General features: G+C 38.5%; 1 protein-coding gene across 36 annotated transcripts in view; it reads left to right on the top strand.

The window, feature by feature from the left end:
* Positions 1–14,449, top strand: part of LOC101283030 (low affinity immunoglobulin gamma Fc region receptor II) — a 214,320-nt gene that overhangs the window by 131,797 nt on the left and 68,074 nt on the right. The gene's annotated exons all lie outside the window — the stretch shown is intronic.

Genomic DNA, 14,449 nt, shown 5'->3' with positions numbered 1-14,449 from the left:
CATATGGTAATTCTAGTTTTAGTTTTTTAAGGAACCTCCATACTGTTCTCCATAGTGGCTGTATCAATTTACATTCCCACCAACAGTGCAGGAGGGTTCCCTTTTCTCCACACCCTCTCCAGCATTTGTTGCTTGTAGATTTTCTGATGATGCCCATTCTAACTGGTGTGAGGTGATACCTCATTGTAGCTTTGATTTGCATTTCTCTAATAATTAGTGATGTTGAGCAGCTTTTCATGTGCTTCTTGGCCATCTGTATATCTTCTTTGGAGAAATGTCTATTTAGGTCTTCTGCTCATTTTTGGATTGGGTTGTTTGTTTCTTTAATATTGAGCTGCATGAGCTGTTTATATATTTTGGAGATTAGTCCTTTGTCCATTGATTCGTTTGCAAATATTTTCTCCCATTTTCAGGGTTGTCTTTTCGTATTGTTTATGGTTTCCTTTGCTGTGCAAAAGCTTTTAGGTTTCATTAGGCTCCATTTGTTTATTTTTATTTCCATTACTCTAGGAGGTGAATCAAAAAAGATCTTGCTGTGATTTATGTCAAAGAGTGTTCTTCCTATGTCTTCCTCTAAGAGTTTTATAGTGTCCAGTCTTATATTTCGGTCTCTAATCCATTTTGAGTTTATGTTTTTGTATGGTGTTAGGGAGTGCTCTAATTTCATTCTTTTACATGTAGCTGTCCAGTTTTCCCAGCATCACTTATTGAAGAGACTGTCTTTTCTCCATTGCATATCCTTGCCTCCTTTGTCATATATTAGTTGACCACAGGTGCGTGGGTTTATCTCTGGGCTTTCTATCTTGTTCCATTGATCTATGTTTCTTTTTTTGTGACAGTACCATATTGTCTTGATTACTGTAGCTTTGTAGTATAGTCTGAAGTCAGGGAGTCTGATTCCTCCAGCTCTGTTTTTTTCCCTCAAGATGCTTTGGCTATTCGGGGTCTTCTGTGTCTCCATACAAATTTTAAGATTTTTTGTTCTAGTTCTGTAAAAAATGCCATTGGTAATTTGATAGGGATTGCATTGACTCTGTAGATTGCTTTGGGTAGTATAGCCATTTTCACAATATTGATTCTTCTAATCCAAGAATGTGGTATATCTCTCCATCTGTTGGTATCATCTTTAATTTCTTTCATCAGTGTCTTATAGTTTTCTGCATACAGATCTTTTGTCTAGGTAGGTTTATTCCCAGGTATTTTATTCTTTTTGTTGCAATGGTAAATGGGAGTATTTTCTTAATTTCACTTTCAGATTTTTCATCATTAGTGTATAGGAATGCCAGAGATTTCTGTGCATTAATTTTGTATCCTGCAGCTTTACCAAATTCATTGACTAGCTCTGGTAGTTTTCTGGTGGCATCTTTCGGATTCTCTATGTATAGTATCATGTCATCTGCAAACGGTGACAGTTTTGCTTCTTCTTTTCCAATTTGTATTCCTTTTATTTCTTTTTCTTCTCTGATTGCCATGGCTAGGACTTTCAAAACTATGTTGAATAATAGTGGTGAGAGTGGACATCCTTGTCTTATTCCTGGTCTTAGAGGAAATGATTTCAGTTTTTCACCATTGAGAATGATGTTTGCTGTGGGTTTGTCATATATGGCCTTTATTTTGTTGAAGAGAGTTCCCCCTATGCCTACTTTCTGCAGGGTTTTTATAAATGGGTGTTGAATTTTGTCGAAAGCTTTCTCTGCATCAATTGAGATGATCATATGGTTTTCTCCTTCAGTTTGTTAATATGGTGTATCACATTGATTGATTTGCGTATATTGAAGAATCCTTGAATCCCTGGGATAAATCACACTTGATCATGGTGTATGATCCTTTTAATGTGTTGTTGGATTCTGTTTGCTAGTATTTTGTTGAGGATTTTTGCATCTATATTCATCAGTGATATTGGTCTGTAATTTTCTTTTTTTGTAGTATCTTTGTCTGGTTTTGGTATCAGGGTGATGGTGGCCTCATAGAATGAGTTTGGGAGTGTTCCTTCCTCTGCAATTTTTTGGAAGAGTTTGAGAAGGATGGGTGTTAGCTCTTCTCTAAATGTTTGATAGAATTCACCTGTGAAGCCATCTGAGCCTGCACTTTTGTTTGTTGGAAGATTTTTAATCACAGTTTCAATTTCATTACTTGTGATTGGTCTGTTCATACTTTCTATTTCTTCCTGGTTCAGTCTTGGGAGGTTATACCTTTCTATGAATTTGTCCATTTCTTCTAGGTTGTCCATTTTATTGGCATAGAGCTGCATGTAGTAGTCTCTTAGGATGCTTTGTATTTCTGCAGTGTCTGTTGTAACTTCTGCTTTTTCACTTCTAATTTTATTGATTTGAGTCCTCTCCCTCTTTTTCTTGATGAGTCTGGCTAATGGTTTATCAATTTTGTTTATCTTCTCAAAGAACCAGCTTTTAGTTTTATTGATCTTTGCTATTGTTTTCTTTGTTTCTATTCCATTTGTTTTTGCTCTGATCTTTATGATTTCTTTCCTTCTGCTAACTTTGGGTTTTGCTTGTTCTTCTTTCCCTAGTTCCTTTAGGTGTAACGTTAGATTGTTTATTTGAGAGTTTTCTTGTTTCTTGCGGTAGGCTTGTATAGCTATAACTTCCCTCTTAGAACTGCTTTTGCTGCATCCCATAGGTTTTGGATCGTCATGTTTTCATTGTCATTTGTCTCTAAGTATGTTTTGATTTCCTCAGTGATTGCTTGGTTATTTAGTAATGTACTGTTTAGACTCCATGTGTTTGGGTTTTTCCCTTTTTTTCCCTGTAATTGATTTCTAATCTCATAGCATTGTGGTCAGAAAAGATGCTTGATATGATTTCAGTTTTCTTAAATTTACTGAGCCTTTATTTGTGACCCCAGATGTGATCTATCCTGGAGAATGTTCCCATACACACTTGAGAAAAAGTGTAATCTGCTGTTTTTGGATGGAATGTCCTATAAATATCAACTAAATCTATCTGGTCTATTGTGTCATTTAAAGCTTGTGTTTCCTTGTTAATTTTCTGTTTGGATGATCTGTCCATTGGCATAAGTGAGGTGTTAAAGTCCCCCACTATTATTGTGTCACAGTCGATTTCCTCTTTTATAGCTGTTAGCAGTTGCCTTATGTATTGAGGTGCTCCTATGTTGGGTGCATATATATTTATAATTGTTATATCTTCTTCTTGGATTGATCCCTTGATCATTATGTAGTGTCCTTCCTAGTCTCTTGTAACATTCTTTATTTTAAAGTCTATTTTATCTGATATGAGTGTTGCTACTCCAGCTTTCTTCTGATTTCCATTTGCATGGAATATCTTTTTCCATCCCCTCACTTTCAGTCTTTATGTGTCCCTAGGTCTGAACTGAGTGTCTTGTAGACAGCATATATATGGATCTTGTTTTTGTATCCATTCAGCAAGCCTGTGTCTTTTGGCTGGAGCGTTTAATTCATTCACGTTTAAGGTAATTATCGATATGTATGTTCCTATGACCATTTTCTTAATCATTTCGGGTTTGCTTTTGTAGGTTCTTTTCTTCTCTTGTGTTTCCCACTTAGAGAAGTTCCTTTAACATTTGTTGTAGAGCTGGTTTGGTGGTGCTGAATTCTCTTAGCTTTGCTTGTCTGTAAAGCTTTTGATTTCTCCATTGAATCTGAATGTGTAGGTTTTTCCCTTTCATCACTTTAAGTATATCATGCCACTCCCTTCTGACTTGTAGAGTTTCTGCTGAGAAATCAGCTCTTAACCTTATGGGAGTTCCCTTGTATGTTATTTGTCATTTTTCCCTTGCTGCATTCAATAATTTTTCTTTGTCTTTAATTTTTGCCAGTTTGATTACGATGTGTCTCGGTGTGTTTCTCCTTGGGTTTATCCTGTATGGGACTCTCTGTGCTTCCTGGACTTGGGTGGCTATTTCCTTTCCCATGTTAAGGAAGTTTTTGACTATAATCTCTTCAAATATTTTCTCGGGTCCTTTCTCTCTCTCTTCTCCTTCTGGGACCCCTATAATGTGAACATTGGTGTGTCTATGTTGTCCCAGAGGTCTCTTAGGCTGTCTTCATTTCTTTACATTCTTTTTTCTTTGTTCTGTACCGTGGCAGTGAATTCCACCATTCTGTCTTCCAGGTCACTTATCCGTTCTTCTGCCTCAGTTATTCTGCTATTGATTCCTTCAATGTATTTTTCATTTCAATTATTGTATTGTTCATCTCTGTTTGCTTGTTCTTTAATTTCTAGGCCTTTGTTAAACATTTCTTGATCTTTGCTTCCATTCTTTTTCCGAGGTCCTGGATCATCTTCACTATCATTACTCTGAATTCTTTTTCTGAAAGATTGCCTATCTCCTCTTCATTTAGTTCTTTTTCTGGGGTTTTATCTTGTTCCTTCATGTGGTACCTAGCCTTCTGCTTTTTAATTTTGTCTATCTTTCTGTGAATGTGGTTTTCGTTCCACAGGCTGCAGGATTGTAGTTCTTCTTGCTTCTGCTGTCTGCCCTCTGGTGGATGAGGCTATCTAAGAGGCTTGTGCAAGTTTCCTGATGGGAGGGACTGGTAGTGGGTAGAGCTGGCTGTTGTGGAATTGCATTTTTAAGCCTATTTAATTGAAATTAATTAATTGTAATTAATTAATTAATTGAAACAAATCGACGTAAAAATGTAAACAGATACTCAATCCAGCTATTGCAGAACGTTTAAGTACCTTAGGAACAGCTTTCGTATGTAAATCCACTTTTTCAACTGTAAGTGTCATGAAATCTAAATATTAATCAAGTTTTTCCAATGAAAATTTAACATCTATGTAGAAATGTGCTGTCTGTAAGTGTAAAATACTTACCGGTTTGAAAACTAAGAACAACAACAAAATCTAATTAATATTTGTGTATTAGTTACATGTTGAAATAATATTTCATAATATTGGGTTAAGTCAGATATATATTTAAAATTATCACCTGTTTCTTCTTACTTTTTACTGTGGCTATTAGAAATTTTAAACTACCTGTGGATCTCCCATTATGTTTCAGTTGCGACCTGACAGTCTAGATACAGTAAAATAACAACTTGGCCAGCAACCAACCGTCTTTCAAGGAATGAATTGCTATGGCAGTTTAGAAGTAACTTCCTAAGCAATGATTTAAAACCCTCTCCTGTTGTTTTCCTCGTCGGCATACTGGTGAGTGGCCTGGCCTGGCCTGGCTTGTCAGGTAGGAGGTTGGCGTTCGATTCCCAGATGGGGAGATAGAAGAACTTTTTGTTCTCTCTCATTGCCGAGACAAAAACTAATCTTAAACAACTTTGGGTTCTCTCCAAGAGAACGTCTCTTGCATGTGAATTTCCTGGATGGTGGGCAAGAGTACTAGTAGGTATGGTTGTTTTGACCCTGGTTCTGCGTTAAATGCATTGGATCATTAATCCTGCAATCACGTTTCCACCTGATCTGCTGTTGAATGGGCCTGCCACTGAGTGTATCTTTTCCCATCCCCATTATTTCCTGCTGCCCTCTGGAAGAGCAACCCAGGATTCAGGCTCTGCCTTAAGCCCTGTATTCCAGATTCCACCTTTCCTTATCTTCTCCTTCTCCTTGTTATAGACGATTCTCTAGGCGCTCCTTCTTTCTTCCTCCTGTGAATATTGCTATTCAGTAGGGGACAGCCTAAATTCTCAAGCCCACACTCTTTCTACTGCCATACCACATGAAAGTATGCAACTTTATGAAACAACCTCCCCTACAAGGGGTGATGAGGAATAAACGAAGATTTTATGTCTAAACCAGATACAGAGAAATGAGACACTGACAATCAGAAGACCTGTTTTTTTTTTGTTTGCTTGTTTGTTTATCATTAACGAATGGTTTGCTTTTTTGCAAGTCATTTAACTTCTCTGGGCTGCGGTTTCTTCATCTGTAAAATGGAGGAGCCAAAGTACAGTTGTTTTTTTTGCGGTACGCGGGCCTCTCACTGTTGTGGCCTCTCCCGTTGGGGAGCACAGGCTCCGGACGCGCAGGCTCAGAGACCATGGCTCACGGGCCCAGCCGCTCCGCGGCATGTGGGATCTTCCCGGACCGGGGCACGAACCCGTGTTCCCTGCATCGGCAGGTGGACTCTCAACCACTGCGCCACCAGGGAAGCCCCGAAGTACAGCTTTTGAGACGCTTTGCAGCCCTAGAGTCCTTCGAAGTAGTGCCTTGCACTAGCACCTGGTACATACTATATGCTAATTTTTAAAAAAGATAATATTTTTTCCTGAATATAAGGGTAATATATAGTCCTTATAGAAAATATGGAGAATAAGCAAATCACGAAGAAATAAAAGGCACTCATATTTTCATCATCCAGGAAATCCTTATTAATATTTTGCTGTATGTTTATCTCTGGCATTTTTAAAATGCAAGGTTGGAATCATACGGTACATACTGTTTTTATAAGCTACTTGAATGTTTACTTAAACATGTGAATATTTCTATATTTATTAAATATTAGTCTAAAACATTACTTTAATGACTTCATTGTGTTATACTATATGGCTGCACCGTAATTTTTTTAATCTCCTATTTTTGAACATTTATGTCATTTCCAGTGTTTTGTCCTCCTCTGGTGGGGCAGTTCTTGAAATCTCTGCTCAGTAGTCTTTTAGCCTTCCAGCTACTATTTTCACCCTGGCCTCCCTCAAATCAGTACATATCAGGTTCAAGGGTGAGTCAAATATATGACAGGTGATTCATTTGTGGATTTGCTTTTCCCTAATGATGCTCCCTCCTTTCTGAAATTTACTCCTTTAATTTCTAGCCAATTTGGCAGCTCTAAACTCTACCCTGATGCATGAGCTATAAGACTGGTTTTCAGCATGAGTTTATATGCCTGAGGGTTTGACTGGTGAGTGCCCTCAGAGTGAAGATATTCCACATTGTGGTTACTTCTTCCAAGGCTTGAATCCTCTTTATTTTCTATCTAATTTAATTGCTCTTCAGTGCCTTTCAAACTGATTGTTTTTTAAATATTTTGTCCAGAATTTATCACTGTTATCTGTGGAATGGTTAGTCCTATGAAAACTATTCTTCCATTATGGAAACTGGAATCGCTTTTAAATTTTATTCATAATGTTTGAAGTTCAGAAGTTTCTAATTTCATGTAGTCAAATATTTTTCCTAATAGTTTCTTTCTTAACTTTTTATATACATAGAAAAGTCTTTCCCACCCCGATATCAGATCAGTTTTTAACCTTTATTCTCTCATAGTAATTTTGTTCGTTTTTACTTTTTGGCATTATCTCTTTAATTCTTTTTGAAATTATTTTGAGATATAACATAAGGTAAGTCCATACCTCTACCCATCTCTCCACCTGATGGTTCTCTGTTCAATTTATCCGATAGCCCACCCCCCAATCACTGATTTGAAATCAGTGATTTGACATCGTTGATGTGTACTAACCCATCCATCCTCCTCAAACAAAGCAAAACAAAAACTCTGGGACATCCTTGACTCCAGCCCCAGCTTGGATCCATGAAACAGTGGTGAAACTAGAAGATATCGAGCTTCCTTTTGGATATTGTAGCTGATTGTGAGTCAAAGGCTTACACTCTTTTACTCTGCTGTCCTTTGTGTCATTTCCTGCACATGATTTTTGATATTCAGCTATGTGAGTGATGTCCCGCTCTGATTTCCAAAACAGTTTGACAGCAGACCCACCTTGGATCATGAGATGTTAATCACGAATCCAGGAGGTTGCAAGCTTTCTCTTAGATATTGAGGATGATTGGGATGACACAAACTTTTCTCTATTACACTGATTGGATCTTTTCCACAGGAATTTGGGAGGAGGAGTCCAACACAAGGACTTGGAGCCCTTTCCCCACCCCCCACAGGTTGTCATTTACGAACAAAAACATGCACAGACCCTTGCCACAGCTTATCACACCATAACCACATCCGTAGCCCACTACTACCTAGTTCTTTAGAGCTTTCGATCCCCTCAAACCCTAAAAGTCCCATACTGAGGGTGGAGCTGGGAAGTCTGTTTGCTTTTATTTTAATTTGGCGTTGATCTTATTTTATTTTTGCTTTTTCAGTTTACTCACTGCAGTGGATATGTGGATTGATTTGTTCAACACCTATTCCAATGGCATTCTGGCATTGTTGTAGTGGCCTGTGCTGTAGTGGCTGGAAAGCCGAACTGTATTTTCTAGGTTCCTCTGCAACTGGGGTTCCAGATATGATTTACTTTCACCAAACAGATATACTTTAGTGAGATTTTGATTTGGAGCGGAGTTACATGGGAGAGAGGCAGGAATATAATTTTGCTGATATAAATAGTGGCTAATACTGCTTTGTTATAGAACTAGAGATTGTGAAAGCTTTTAAATTTATTTTGCAGCAGGTTTTACTGTATAGTGTGGTAGTCCAATATACAGAGTAGTTTTGGGGGAGTTATTCCTGGAAGTCGGCCTGGAGTCTGTTTTTTCAGTTTTCCCAATGCCTCATTAATTATCTGTACCCCTCAATAAATACTTTGTATTTAAACAAGCTAGAGTAGATTATCTTGTTTGCAATTAAGAACTCTATGTGCTCATCTTTGAATGAGAGTAATCTAAGTAATCTATCTAGATCTGGTGTTTGTCCATAAATATGGGGATAAAGTCTTTTTGCTTCTCTCTCATTGTCCACTTAAATGCTATTATTTTCCTCCAGATCATTTTTTTTGCGGTACGCGGGCCTCTCACAGTTGCGGAGCACAGGCTCTGGACACGCAGCTCACGGGCCCAGCCGCTTCACGGCATGTGGGATCTTCCCAGACCGGGGCACGAACCCGTGTCCGCTGCATTAGCAGGCGGACTCTCAACCACTGCGCCACCAGGGAAGCCCCTTCCTCCCAGATCTTAAGCAGAAAGGCTAGTTTGCATTAACAAAGATTAAATTTTAACAGAACAATTCACACAAAACAGCACATTATAAATATAAAATGTAGAAAATAATAAAATGAGCACCTCTGTATTTCAATACCCTGCTCAAGAAAGAAACAGAACAGAAGAAGCCTTCTATGTTTCTCTCTTTGATGCATTTCTCTCCTTCCCAATAAGGAGTCTTATTTTGGATTTTATATTTATTATTCCTTTGGCTTTTATAAATTTCACTACATGTGTATGTGTTATCAAATAATATATTATTTGTATTTTCACACTTTTAAAGTTTATACAACTGGTAGCAGGTGGTATGTATTCTTTTGCAACTAGCATTTTTTCCACTAAATATTACTTTTATGGCATTCATTTATGTTGAAACACCGAGCTAGGAATGGTATTCTGAAGATTTAAAACAGTTACAAGAATATACATTTCAGGGACTTCCCTGGTAGTCCAGTGGTAAAGAGTCTGCCTTCCAATGCAGGGGACATGGGTTCGATCCCTGGTCAGGGAACTAAGATCCCACATGCCGCGGGGCAAATAAGCCCACGTGCCACAACTACTGAGCTTGCATGCCTCAACTAGAGAGCCTGCGTGCTGCAAACTACAGAGCCCATCCACCCTGAAACCCATGCGCCACAACTACAGAGCCCACACACCCTGGAGCCCTCATGCCACAACTAAAGAAGAGAAAACCTGCAGGCCACAACTAGAGAGAAGCCCGTGCGCCACAACGAAGAGCCTGTGTGCCACAACTAAGACCCAATGCAGCCAAAAATAAATAAAATAAAAAAATAATAAATAAATATTTAAAAAAAAAAAGAATATACGTTTCAAATATTCTCTATTATTCTTTAATTATATATATAGATAAGTGTGTTTGTGTATCTTATAAAACTAATTTCCGGGTAATGTAAGGGCAAACACTATGTTAAATCTTTTTACTCATCTCCAAATTAGCTGATTTTAATAATTGTTGGTTTCGTTTTATACAGCTGTCACTAGATAAATGATGCCGCTACCTGAGCCCTGGTTTAACATAGGAGAAATCCATCAAATTCCTCCAATCCCTTTCCAATAAATTGATAGTCATTAGGTAACTTGTCTCAATAAGCAGAAAACTTTTTCCTAAAATTAGGAAAGGATGGGTGTTGATACTGAATCCCTTGTCATCTTCTGTGGAACTAACAGCAATTTTATTAACATTTTTTTTCTAGCCTTTAAAATATTGTCTAAGGTTTTATATATCTGTTATCTGTATTATACAAAAATCATTTATTGGAATGACATGTATAATTAGGTTGACCTCAGCCATTCAGGCTGGGTGAGGCAACATAATGTGGTGGTTAAACACATGGGCTCTGTGGTACTTCCTGTGTTTGAATCTTGGCTCTCTGTCTCAGTTTCCTCATCTGTAAAAGGGGATAATGATGATAATTACAATTCCCAAATGAGTTAATAAATGTTTAGAATGGTGCTTGGCAATGCACAAGCATTAATTATTCATTTTATTACTAAAACAAATTTTAATGCCCATGGTGGGAGGATGTTTGGGATTAAAAAACAAAAACAAAAACAAAACCTCGTCACAGGAAAGGAAGGTGAAATAAAACATGGATGGAAAAAGAGAACAAGTGCACCTCAGTCATCCCTTAGCCCCCGATTTTTCTTATGCTCCAGTGCCAGAGTGCCAGCAGAGGCCACAACACCTGGCTGATACCTTCATTGTGACCTATTACTGCCTGCCTGCTCTCTCTGTTATTCCCTGACTCTCTTGGTGCCAAGATTGCGTGGAGGCTGCAGTTCCCACAAGTGGCCACAAACAAGGGTGACTACAGAGGTGTACTGAGTAGTGGTGGGTAGCCACTGTCTTGGGGGGCCAAACACTGGGCACTTATTAACTGTACCATGGTTCAGGTAGCCCTGTCCTGGGAGACGTACAGGGACAGGGACCTATATCCAGGACCTGCAGTAGGCTGGCTTAAATTAGACCTGCAGGTTGGGAGGCATTGAGTGGCCTCCTTGGAAGTGACTGCCTACAGTCACTTAGAGTTGGCTAGCAGTGGTATGGGGTGGGTTTCTGGGGTGTCTAGGGAGAGCCAAAGCAGAACCCAGAGGATGATTCTTTCTGAGGGGTTAACTGGTATGGCACTGACCACTCAGAAGAGTTACTAGCTATATATTTCCCTCATTGTAACAGGACTAATTGCATTTCAGAAGTTTTCTGTTGTTTTTTTTCTAACAGATTTAACAGAAAATACTGTTTAACACATATGCTAAACATTGATGGTTAGTACAGTATTCCTTTTCCCAAGTGCACATGTAAAACCTTGAGCATTCGATAATTCTGGTATGTTATATTTTTATTACTTCTCTAAGTATTTTTCAATTTTCATTCAATTTCTCTTTGATCCTTGAGTTATTTAAAAACAGGGGTTTTTAAAATTTCCAAATACGTGAGGTTTTCAAGAGTTATTTTTTGTACAGTAATTGCTTTCTGAGTTAAACTTCATTCTGTTCAAAGATACATATGTAGTAGTGCCAATTCCATGAGTACGTTAAAACTTGTTTTATGGACTCATACGAAGTCAATTTCCATAAATATTCCAGGTACATTTGAGAAGAAAGTATAACCAATAATTATTGGTTGCAGAGTTCTCTCTCTATATATATATCTATTAAATCAAGCTTGTTAACTGTGTTTATATGCTTTTATTTCCCTTCTGCTTGACCTATCAAATGCTGAGAGAAGTATGTTGAATTCTCCCACTGTGGTGATGGATTTGTCAATTTTCCTCTTGGTATAATAATTCTTGCTTTTATATTTTAATGCTATTTTAATAGATACATATGTGTTTAGAATTATTATATGTTCATCGTGAGTTTAATCTTTTATTAGCATATGGTGACCATCTTCATCCCTAGTAAGGCATTATTTCTTAAACTTTATTTTGTCTGATATTATTGATATATAGCTATATACCAACTACCAACTTTCTTTTCGTTAGAATATTCCTGACATATCTTTAGCAATTCTTTTACATTCAGTCTTTCTGTTTATGTTTTAATGTCATTCTTCTAAACAAAATAAAATGTATTTTAAAAATCCACTTTTGTCTTTAACTGGCAAGTTTTCTCCAGTTATATTTATTGTGATTACTGATATAGTTTGGATTTATTTACCACCCCATTTTGTACTTTCTTTTTGCCTCAGTTTTTCTTTGACTCTTTTCTCCCCCTTCTTTTGGATTGCTGTAATGTGTACATGCAAAGTGAAGCATAGGAAATATATGTATATTTAGAATAAACTTGAAAGTTATTTTTAGTTTTTGCAGCCAATCCAATAAAGGAGATGAAGATGAGAGTAGTGACTCCCAAACTTGGACTTCACAGAGGAGTAAAAATTTCCCCCAAATGCTGGTGACCAATATAGGGTTGCTAACTTTTTATTTTGCCAAGTTAGGAAATTGATAAAACAATCGCAGCCACATCAACTATCATCTATCCTCATCATAATTTTATAAAAGAAAGGACATTTAAAAACAAAAATTTAAAGTGTGAAAAAGCAATGCCAGCTTAGAGGTCATTTAGCAAACTTATCTGAGATACACACACACACACACACACACACACACACACACATATATTTATGCACATACATCTCTATATTTGTGTGTATTCTCATTTCACTGGAAATCATTGAAAACTTTGACCTGCACCTAAACTGGAACCCACTAATTAAGAGGATGGTGGTGCAGAAGGAAGAAGGTGGTTCTATGTGGAGGGTTCAGAGGCGCCCTGGGGCTTGGGCAACAGAGAAAATGGCTGCTTACGTGTGCTTGGGTGCGGCCAGGAACCGGTGTGGTAGCTGGGTTGGGTATGCCTGGGGTGGAGGTGATGTGATTGACGAAGCCCGTGGCTGTTAAGAAGAGAACAAAGAGAGGAACTTCTCTCTAAGCTGTAGAGAATAGGAGAAACTTATTAGGCCCAGCACTGACCAGGATCCCTAGGTTGATTATGTTGGAAAAAGGGCCTCGGGCAGTTGGATGTGGATTATGTCAGAGTGAAAGTCCTTAAATTACAGGCATTTATAAATCCTGTGTCCTGTCTGGGTGCCTAATATGCTAGTAGAAACCTTTCAAAACAGCTGGGGTTGAAGATTAATTTTGTTATGTTACGCTTCCTTACTTAGATATAACATTCTGCCGGACTTGATGGGACATGTGATGCAGTATTTTAAAATTTCACAATCATAAGCTTATTATAAGTTAACACTCGCGCACGTACACATGAATGCATCAATTGTCTAGATTAGCAAAAAAGTATATTGATATACTTCTCAGAGCTAAAACCAAGTGAACTCGTGAACCCACAGAGAGCATTCATTTTGGGTTCCCCAAAGACCCTTCGTCCATTCGTTCTCGGCTGCTCTCGTTTTCTTAGCATCTTCCGGGGAAAGTGAGTTCTGTCCCAGATCTTAGCAGATGCTAGCGCAGGTCCTAGGGGAAAAGACCCGTTTCTCTCGGGGCTACTAAGTGTCCTGGTGCGCTGGGACGTGATGGCTCCACCGGTTCCTATGGCAGCCTCAACCAGAATACTTTGAAGACACAGAGAACACTACGGGGTTATTTGTCAGTAAACTAAAGTTTGCTGTCTGTCTCTGTGGCGCAATGGGTTAGTGCGTTTGGCTGTTAACCGAAAGGCTGGTGGTTTGAGCCCACCCAGCAATGAAATCTCGGCCGTTTTGAATCCCGGGACTTGTCAGTGTCACTCCACTCGGGTTCCGTCCACTCTACCACGTGTTCTGCTAAAAGTTTCGAGTCTACGTGATTAAGGTTGCAACTAGCAATACAATTTTTACTTGCTCAAGTAAGGTTCTACTAAAATTGCATCATGAAACTGATGCTTTAAAAATACTTACCAGCCAGAGGAAGTGAGTATTTGTAATCCCAAACTGAAATCTTTTACCCAACATCTGCCTGCCTTGCCTTTGTACTTGTATTTCCTAACTTGTGAAATGGGCGTTTCCAGACCCTGGGCCCTTAGTCATGCTACGTCCTGCTGGTTTCCAATTTTCGGAGAATCTACCTTCTTAATATTTGAATAACCATCTTCCTCTTCAGCCTGCTGACATTTACTTCCTCAATACTTATCCCTTTGGTTACCGCAATAACTACCTAGCTGCCTAGGCAGTTTCCTGTCTTCAGCTGTCCTCTCCTTTCCAGCCTCCAGGTAGCTGCCAGAGAGGCTTTCTTTAGAAAAGACCTGTTTAAAATCCCTCAATGGCCTGCAGGGTAGACTACAACCTCCTTAGCTTGGAAGGCAGTGCCTTTCATAATCTGGCCCCTGAACTCTCTCCTCTCCTTCACTGACTCTTTAGACTTGAACAGAACCAAACTACTTTCTTGACCCCCTTCTCTGGCTTTTGAATCTTTGCCCATATGGGCCTTCAGTGCTTCTCATTTTTGTCTGGCAAACTCCTAGTCATCCATCACCACAACACCAAAAATTAAGCCTCTTTTCTGCAGCCCTTTCTTCATTCTCTCTCTTTTTTTTTTTTTTTTTTTTTTGCG

This window comes from Orcinus orca, chromosome 1 (assembly GCF_937001465.1).
Source record: "Orcinus orca chromosome 1, mOrcOrc1.1, whole genome shotgun sequence".
Lineage (NCBI taxonomy): Eukaryota > Metazoa > Chordata > Mammalia > Artiodactyla > Delphinidae > Orcinus > Orcinus orca.
The sequence above is the reverse complement of the archived record's forward strand: the minus strand, read 5'-3'. Positions and strand labels throughout refer to the sequence as shown.